The sequence below is a fragment of the Lagopus muta genome, chromosome 5 (assembly GCF_023343835.1).
Source record: "Lagopus muta isolate bLagMut1 chromosome 5, bLagMut1 primary, whole genome shotgun sequence".
NCBI lineage: Eukaryota > Metazoa > Chordata > Aves > Galliformes > Phasianidae > Lagopus > Lagopus muta.
This window is the reverse complement of record NC_064437.1, coordinates 8,476,344-8,485,946: the sequence shown is the minus strand read 5'-3', so window position 1 is coordinate 8,485,946 and position 9,603 is coordinate 8,476,344.

The following is a 9,603-nucleotide window of genomic DNA, read 5'->3' as shown; positions in this document are numbered from 1 at the left end:
CAACAGAGCCTGCTATCCCTGGGATGATGGATGTAAGATGAGTACAATTACCTGGAAGCTGAGAGCCAGGACACAGACTTTTTTGTTCAGCAGGCTCTGGCTGTCCTTCCCCATCAGCATGAAGATCAAAACAAACTCTGCAGAGACTCTGACGGTGCCGGACTTGTCTCTGCTCCAGCTGTCTTGGAGAATAGAACAAGGAGCAGCAATCACAGCTGCTCGGAAAGGACTGTCTGTGCTGTTGTACTGAGGATGCTCTGCCACACAGCATGCAGGGGAACCTTCCAGGCACAGGCAGCTCAGTGCCATGCTCTCTCTCCTGTCTGGCGAAGTGCCGTGCCACAAGCTGTAGTCCCATACATGGGCAGCGCTCACTGCAGCTGCAGCACAGCCTCCCTAAAAATAAGCTGCCACCTCCTAGATGCAGCTAAAGCTGCTGTACCTCAGCCTTTGTCCCAGTGGTGTTGGTGCTAATAGCATCAGCTACAAGCTCTCCGCTGGTTTATTTACCAAAAGACCGACAATGAGGCTGTGCTTACAGTGGTTGCAATGGGTGATGTTCAGTTGTCCCTACATCAGCCAAGTGTTGACTCCAATTCTTTCAACCCAATGCTGCAGAGATGCCCTGCTCATCTCCAAGGCTTAGGTACACCAGCACCCCAGAGAGACTTGCAGCACAGGCAGTTAGCAATCTCACAGATCACTATGGCTGCCATTCCATCACTCCCAGATTCAAAGCAAAGGAGAAAACATGAGACAGTTCCTTCACATGCCTTGCTGGTGACATTTTATTTCTCTTAGAGCTGGTACAGACAGTGGGGCCATCAAGTTCTCATTGGGTAGAGATGCTGAGGTCCTGGCACCACTCACATACTCCTTGCTCAGGAGGCCACCCATGGGATGGCAGAATGAGGATGCACACCCACACTTGTGTGATGCCCACAGAGCCAGGAGAACCCCACAGCAAGGAGACCTGGATAAAACCTCTTATACCTCCAGCCCCTGCACTTAGCTTCTGTGGGAGGTGGTGATTGCTGATTTCCCCTCTGGCTGCACAGGGCCTTCTGCTTGCTCTCCAGCTCTGCTTTCCTTTGGAAGCCACAGACAGTTGGAAACATCAAAAAGTGGCAGATCCAGAAGCTGTGACCAACTGCTGTCTGTGGCTTTCCTCAGCCCATGAATGGACAGATACCCACAGCCAGCTGTAGGATTGATGGGGACCACTGCATCTCATGCTGTGCAGTGAAACTAATGAAATCTAGCCTTTTTTTCTTCTCACACAAATTGAAATGCTTTGGGAAAACTTCATCCTCTGTCTCGTGGCTGCAGGCAGCTCTCCTGAATAAGCTATTGTCAGGCCTCTGAGACGTGAGTCAGAGCATCTTTAATCTCTGGGCGGGAGCGTTCTCCGTCGCTTTCATGCTTTGGAATAAATCTTCAGAGACGTTCCCAAATTAAGCACGATTATTTTCTAATCTCCTTGCACTTCTTCCTCTCCCCATTTTATCAGCCAGGCTCAAACACATTCAGCATGGCCTACTTCGAAGCAAACTGATTAATGCAATCGCTTCAGGTTTTAGGAGGGATCAGTGCTTACAGCAGGGGAAAGGGCTCCTACTGTTGCTGGCTGCCCTGGCTCTGCACTGGGGAGCTCATGGGGAGCTGACAGCAGGGCCTGGCACCTCACACTCAAGTGGATATCCCAGAGTTGGGGGTTGGAATTGGATCTTTAAGGGCCATTCCAACCCAAGCCATTGTCAGCTCATTTTGGAGGACAGTATCAAAATAGGACATCAGTTACTGAACGCAGAAGCTCGTGGAGCTTGTGGGGAATAGTGGATGCTGATGGTGAAGGAGAATGAGGAGCACAGTTAAATGAAAAAAGCCTTGACAGACGTAGCCTCCCAAAGCCACTGGTTTCCTTGCTCACCCGCAGTGTCTGTGCCTTTGCCCATTTGAACAGTGTCACATGAAGCCCCGCCAGCTCCTGCCTTTGCAGCCTGGTCCATAGGTCTACAGTCTGCCTTTTTCTCTTGACTGACAAAAGTAGAGGGTGCTCTGGCTTTAGTGAGTGTATAATGGCTGACCTGATTTATTTTGAAGCTTTGGAATAGCTATGCTTTCTAATTACTTCTTCCCACCTGCCCGAAAGAGCACTTTTTGCTTTCAGATTAACTTCTTGCTGTCTCTTTGAACCTGCGCCTTTGTACTGCAAGCACCCTGGGTTTTGTGAGATCAAGGCAGGCTTGGTTAAAGCAAAAAGCAAATAGTGATTGAGTTTTGTTTTGTTTTGTTTTTAATCTCTTTTCTACAGGAACGTGCCAGGGTTGCTGATTAGACCTTGTGTGGCAGCATCAGCTGACTTACGGTCCTTGTGCCTTCCAAGCACACCCTTGAAGACAAACAAGGATGACTTTGAAAAGGAAAACGTTCAGAGGGGCATCAGAATTATCCAGAACATGCATGTATTTAGGCATGAATTTAGGCATAGAATTTGCATCATCTTTATAGCTTAGAGCAGTGGGGAAGGGATTGCCATGAGCTTTGTGCAGCACCATGCACACAGTGGAATCTAGCATACTTGCTTCTTCTCTTCTAAGGCTCAAATCCTCCTCTGTGGGAACTGCTGAATCACAGCCTGAACCACTGATTGAACACTTGGAGAAAAGGCCTGGTCAGCCCTGGAAACACAGGTGAAGGCAGTTTACCTGTGCAACCAGGAGCCAGGCTCCACCCCTCTTAGACCTCATTTTAAGGGCTGACTGCTCCTGACCAATGATGTCTTGTTGCATTTTCTTCCTTTGTGGAGTTTTTCTGTAAGTCTGCATCTTCAGGTAAGGGTGAGTATTTTTATTTTTTGTCACACCTTCCCATTACACGTATTTGGGACTGCACCTGCTTCCTTTACACTTGCTCATTTATTTAAGACAGTGCATAGACCTGCCAGTGGTCTCCTCATTGGCAGCTGCTGCTTTATGGAAATGTGGAGGTTAGGTTGGTAATCAGAAATTAGGCCATGAGAGAGGTTCAGGGGTCACCTTCATTCAAAGTTCATCCATAGATTGAGGGTGTATTGCCTTAATAACTGCAAAAATTGAATGCCCTCCCTGCCTGGATGGGATTATTTTTCCTCTTGGCAAGGTTTTCCTTTATTTCTAACTGGTATCTCCTAGTTAAAACTGAAACCTACCACTCCCTTTCCTAGATGTAATGGTCAAAGGGAAGTCCTTCTTCACAAGGACTTCTTGCAAATTTGCTGATTGCTTTCATATTTTCCCCTTTCTAAGACTAAACAATCACATAACTTCTCAGTTCCCTTCTATGCTTCTGAAGCACTGGTCACACTTCTCGTCTTCTAAAACTGGATATTCTAAAGCAGCACAGTATTGCAGCTGTGTGGAGAACGGTGATGTCTTAGTCTCATCTGAGGTCTCATGGTGTACCCCAGGACATAGCAGAGCTCTTCAGCAGCTGCATGCAGGGTGTCTCAAGCTGTTCATCGCTGAAAAAGCCCTGAGTGCAAATTCCTTCCATACTACAAATCAATTCTTTACTCCTGCTTGCACATAAGCTTATTTCAGCATTGCTCAGAGCAAGCTGCAAAACCCTGCCATGAAGCAGAACAACTCGCCTGGGACTCAGCCAGGTCGAACTTCTGCATCCCATAGAGTGATTCTAGAGGCCAGGTTATGCTCGGAAGATGCGATGTTTAATGTGACTGTCAATGGGAGGTGCTTCATGCCAGCAGAGTTTCTCTTCTCTCCCTGACTGCCTGTTTAACCCAGTACCTCTGTGAAAAATCAGTGTGAGCAGCCAAAGGATTTAAAAGTTATTAGGAAGGAAAAGAGAAAAATGGCATAAAAATGGCATAATTCTGCTTCCTTCAGAAATGAAGCTTAAAAAAGATGAAAGGTATTTGCCTCAACTCTCTACTGGCTCCACCTCAGCAGCTGGCTGGAAAAGCCAGCTTTGGGAAAAGCCTGGAGCTCTTAGTGTCAGTAAGAGCTGCTCTGGGACAGCAGAGCCATCTCACTGCATTGCGCTCTTTTTCCTGGCAGCTTCAATCTCCTTCTAGCAGTTTTTGGAGCTGAAGATCCCCCGGTAGCTTCATCCGCTCCCTATGCAAGATAAACCAGATGGCACGTGGCGAATGATTGCCCACAAATGTCAGGCAGATTTCTTGCTTGGCAGGCTATGGCTGATCAGTTCTGCCTTTTTGTTTTACTGCTTACTGTCAATAAGCAATCCCTGTGCCTTCAGAAATGGAACTGCTAACAGACTGAAAGGAGGAAAACCAAACAAGGATGAGAAACCAGGTGTGACAGTTCTGGAGTACAGCTTAGGGGGCTGCCCTGTGTCTGTCCCTAGAGATCCTCAAAGCTCAACCAGGCAAAGCCCAGAGCAAACTTAACTTCTAACATTGGCCCTGTTTTGAGCATGGGGTTGGGCCAGAGAGCTCCAGAGGTCCCTCCTCACTCATGTCCCAGATGAGTCTGTGATTGCAGGCACCGTTTTCTGGTCCTGAGGTCTCCACCTCTGGAAGGAGGGAAACTCACCTTCTTAATTCCGCATTATCCAAGCATCCAAAAATCATAAAGCAAGGAGTAAAAAAATAAACTAAAAACAAACAAACAAAAAAAACCCACACCAACCAATTCCTTTTTTTCCAAGGTTGGGGAGATTGTCGTGCTTGTCAGATATTTCATTTTTTATGACATTTTTGCTGACTTTTTTTTTTTCAAGAAAATGTTATTGCTTTTTAGCTTGACTGAAAAGCTGCTTTCAGAGAGGAGAAATTATCAATAGCCATCGTGATAATGCTTTCTATTTGTTGCTGTGGTCTGTTTGTTTCTAATATATATGATTAAAAGCCCTCATTAGCAGAGTTCAGAATCCCTCATGGTCTGTTTTGAACCCTGCAAAATGACAACAGATACTTATGCATTTTTCACCAAAATAGTTTCCCCCCCCTTTATTTTTTAAGTCTTTCCATTCAGACTCTAAGCTTTTCAGGGCGAAATTGCTTCTCTAACAATGTCATTTTACAGCTTCCACTTCACCATGGTTTTCAATTTGGATGGGAGCTTTAAGTCAGATAATCGTTCAAGACCACGATGTCTCTGGTTTAAAGCAAAGCTGATCTTTAAGTCATAACTCCAAACTAAGGTTTTCAGTTCATTAAAGAGTTGAGTTTTGCAGATTTTTTTCTTTCCCAGTAGGTTTATTTGTGCCACGGATGTTTTGTAAACCAGTACAGAAAATAATGCTTTTTTTTTTTTTTTCTTTCCAGGAAGGTGCTGTAAGTTCTCTGCTTTTCATGAATTGCAGTCATCAGACATGGTTATCCCAGTGCCTGACAGATCTGTCATATCAGCCCCTCCCCTTTACGCTTACAAACATGCATCATGTTGATGAATTTAAATGGTCATTTAAAGGCAAATTGCTTGTCCTACTTTTTGGTTCTTATTGATTGTCATGTAATTAACTGATTCATTTTGTTAATGTAATCCAGAGTGTCTGCAACCCACTTAATCAGGAGAGCCTGATCAGAAGACTAGGGTTTAATTAGAGCGCGCTAATTGCCCCAATGAAATGCTGTTTCCTCTGTCCTGAGCCATTACTTACAGAAGCCAGATTTTTTTATTTCTGCTGAGATTTAATCAAGGGACAGAGAGAATAACATTTTGTCTCTTGCTAGGGGAAGGACCCTTCCAAGCCAATGTGCAGCAGTTGGGGTGACACATCCCTTCCCAGCTAAGCAGTCCCTGGCAGAGCAGCGTGATGCTCTGTTTGTTGTGTAAATCTCACTGAGTTTCAGGCTGCATGATCTATGTTGTGATCGTTCAGCTGGCCTCAGAGCTCACTGGGGGACTGTGCAAACTTCAAAAGATATCTTCCAAGAGGTGCAACTCCACCAGGCATCAAGATGATTTGCTCCAGGTAACAAATATGGTGCTGGGTGTAGAGAGCATCTCTACTGCTGGCCAGCCTTGCTTCTAGCCCTTGGAGCTGTATGCATCACAGAAATGATACAGAGACCAAACTCTTTTGCCAAGGGGGAAAGGGCTTGTTCTCTGCATGGCTCAAACAGCAGGGAGCAGAGAAATTCCTCCTTTTTTGGATTGGGGGGGGGGGGGGGGGGGGGGGGGGGAATTATCTACAGGGGAATTCTTTTTTTGGTTGTGCCAGCTGATGAGCAAGTGTTTTTAAACAAGCTGGAAGAAGCTTGGTAGATTAACTGCTTAGCAAGTGTGTGTGTATATAGGATACATTCGCATATATTCTGTCTTTCAGCTTTCATGTTCAGGCTGACTGCAATGAGACTCTTTCTGGGTCATAAGAGTGATGTGATGGAGGCTGCTGTTATGCGAAGATGCTTGTAACCTTATGTACTTCAGTCCTGATCCTGCAACAGGACAGGCACGGAGGTGCATTTGTACTCATGAGCATGTACCCATGCCTTGAACACAGCCCCTGAAGCACTCTAGTGGCAATGCTGGTTGGTTGGAGAGAATGCAGTGTGATCATGGACTATTCCTGGTCCATGAGGCTGAGTTTTGCACTTGGATTTTTTTTTTTTTTCTGTGGTTGAGTGCTCTGCAAAAAGTCTGAGCTTGGCAAAATAGCATTTGATTGTGAATTTCTTGCAGAAAAGGACATTCAGAAGGGCTAAACCAATTTGCAAAATCAAAAGCTGAATTTGGGAAGTCATTTCAGCATGCCCATTTCCTCTTGAAAACTGAGGGATGTGTTTTTGAAGTGTTAGACTCAAACTATATTAACATTTCTTAAATCCTGCCTTTGTAATGTTTGCAGCTTGCGTTGTTGACTTGTGTGTGCTCATAAAGGTGAGTCAGATAAGAGTGGCTAATTAGCTTGTAAATAAAATAGAACATAGAAATTCTATAGATCGATTCAAACCCTGACACGGACTCGTGCACATTTTAAAAATAGTTTTTTGGAAAAAAAAAAAAAAAGAGAAAATAAGAAAATCACTCTTCAGCCAGCACCATGAGCCTGGAAAAAATAGGCTGCTTTGTGTCACATTAGTGACAGGGCTGTGATCAGTGCTTGATGCAGCAACAATACAGAAGGAGAAACCCCAAGGCTTTGACCCAGGTCCTTGTCCCTTGAGGAGGCTGCTGCTTTACCTGGAGGTAAGCTGCCCCCTGCATCCCCTTCCTCCTCCTATACCCCTGGCCCCTTCTCTATTTCATTGCTACCCAGCCATGACCTGGGGGTTGTTGGTGTAATATCCAGCACAGAAACAAGGGGTTTGGAGAAGGAAGTACCAGACCCACAGTAATGGAGATTGCAGCATTCCTGGGGCTCAAATCTTGCTGCAGAGGCATCTTGGAGGTTTATCAGCCTCAGGTCCCCCTGCTCCTTCTGCTTTTGCTGCTTTAAGAAATAGGATTATGGGGTTTTTTGTTTGTTTTTGGTGGGGTTTTTTTTTTTTTTTTTTTCCTTTCCAAATAGACAATATTAGCAGAGATTTATTTCTTCTCCAGCAGCAGTAATAGGGATTAGGTACCACTTGGGCCAAAAGGACAGCAGTCATAAATGAATCAAAAGACACCATGAAATCTCATGCACGGTTGCAAAGAGCTCTGAGACTAAAGGAAGCAACAGCTGTGTCCCCAGGCTGGGTTACACCAGGGCTGTGCCTTGGCTGCACCCACCTGTACCATGGGCGCTGTGCAGCAGCTGTAACCCCAGTCCAGTGCTCACTGCTGGGATGTGAACTGTTGTCAGCTGCACAACTTGAACCCAGCTGGGCTCATGATTCAATTTTCCTTTGGGTGGAATTTATGTAAATGTACCAAAAACAGCTGCAACACTGAGTCCTTGCTGCTGAACCTCTGCCTGCATCCGGTGTGCAGCCTGCCTGTATGTGAGTGGCATCCGACCTCAGGAATGGAAAAGGATTTTTTATTTTTTCTGCTTGAATTTAATTTTTTTTTTTTTTTTTAAAGCACTTAGCATTTCCTCTCTCACAGTAAGTGGCTTTGGTGGAAGGGCATTTGAGCTGCCTCTGACAGTGATGAAAGGGGATTACAACTCCAGCTGACAGCAATTTGGTGTGGCCATACTCAGTTTCCCTCTTGTGGTTTCTGCAGGAATTAACTGGAAGGATATTTAACTAATTACCTTCCCAGCTTAATATGTCCCAGTTAAACTGGTGGGGCTGAGGTCCTGATCCTGCAGCCCTGGTCCCTTCCTAGCTTAGCTAGGAAGATCCATGTGGCACTCCTGAAGCTGCTCAATCAGGCCTGAGGTTTGCATCCATCAGGAGACATTTTGTCACATTACCTCTCCCTCATGCTGTTTTCTGCCTGCTGCTGAGGTCACAAGCTCTACAGAGAGGACAGAAGGCTAGGAAGGGCCTGTCCTCATTACCTGGTGCCTGCAAAGTGCTGGATGCAAGGCCCTGACTCCTACAGAATGAAAAGAAGGAGCCTCAAAAAGAGGAGGAAAAAAAAAAGGAGGGGGGAGGACGGGTGAAGAATAAAAGAGGATCCTGCAAGTTGGGAAATCAATGCATCCACCAGAGAATGGGATAGGACCAGGAGGGAGGAGGAGGATGACAAGCTGATCCTGCAGAGTTATCAGGGAGGATGTTTGCCATCTCTCCTTGCTTGTACTGAAGGGACTTGGCACCCTGCAGAGACAGCAAGGGAAATGACAGGGTTATTCCCTGTGGTGATTATCTTGTGATCTCTCTGGGTTGTATAAATGGGAGTTGATTACAGCCAGAGGAGGAGTAAATTGTGTAATTAGACAGGGAGAAGGGAGGATGATTTAACCTCTGCCTGAAGGTGATAGTTTGGAGAGAAGGGTGGAGGTGAGTGCAGAGTGGTGGGATCTGCTGTACTGGGAATTGCTGTTCTGACCTTGTTGTGGGCAAGTCCTTCAGCCTTCCCTCAGGAAAACAAAACAAAAAAGCACCAAAAAACAGACAGACAAAACCTTTCTGCTGTATCTCATAGCACCTTTATGTCTGGGAACATTTCACAGCTTGTGCCCAGCACAAGGGGATACCCTTCCAGCTGCCCACGGTGCTCCAGGCTCACAGCGTGGCTGTTCCCTGATGTTGTTCCAAGTTCCCCTTTCCAAGAATGATTAGCAGAGAAAAGCTGAACAAGTCACGGGTCTGCATTCCTCAGTTCTATGTTGGGTGTAAGAGGACTGAGATCTTCTTGCTGCAACAGTAATGTCTACACAGAGCAAGGAAGAACATTCTGCCTTCCCTTCTTGTTATTAATTCAGCCTGCCTGGGCCAGAAAATGTGTCAGCTCCTATAGCAGGCAAAAAGCACAGAGCAGGACTGCTCTCTAAGCCAGAGTGAGGAAGGCAATTAATGTGAGTATTACTCATGCCAGGAAAAATAGCCAATTACCTTCCTATGGAGCTTTGCTCTGCCCAGTGAGCCGATAACTGCAGCATCTGACATTTGTCACTGAGCTCTCAGAGCACTTCAGGAGTAAAATTCTGGCAAATGGATTTGGGTTGTGGAGAAAAAGACAGGAAAATAAAGTTGAGGGACGAGATGTTCAGCTCCCAGGTAGCAGCAGGCAGCCTGTGCCCCTTACACCTCCATGT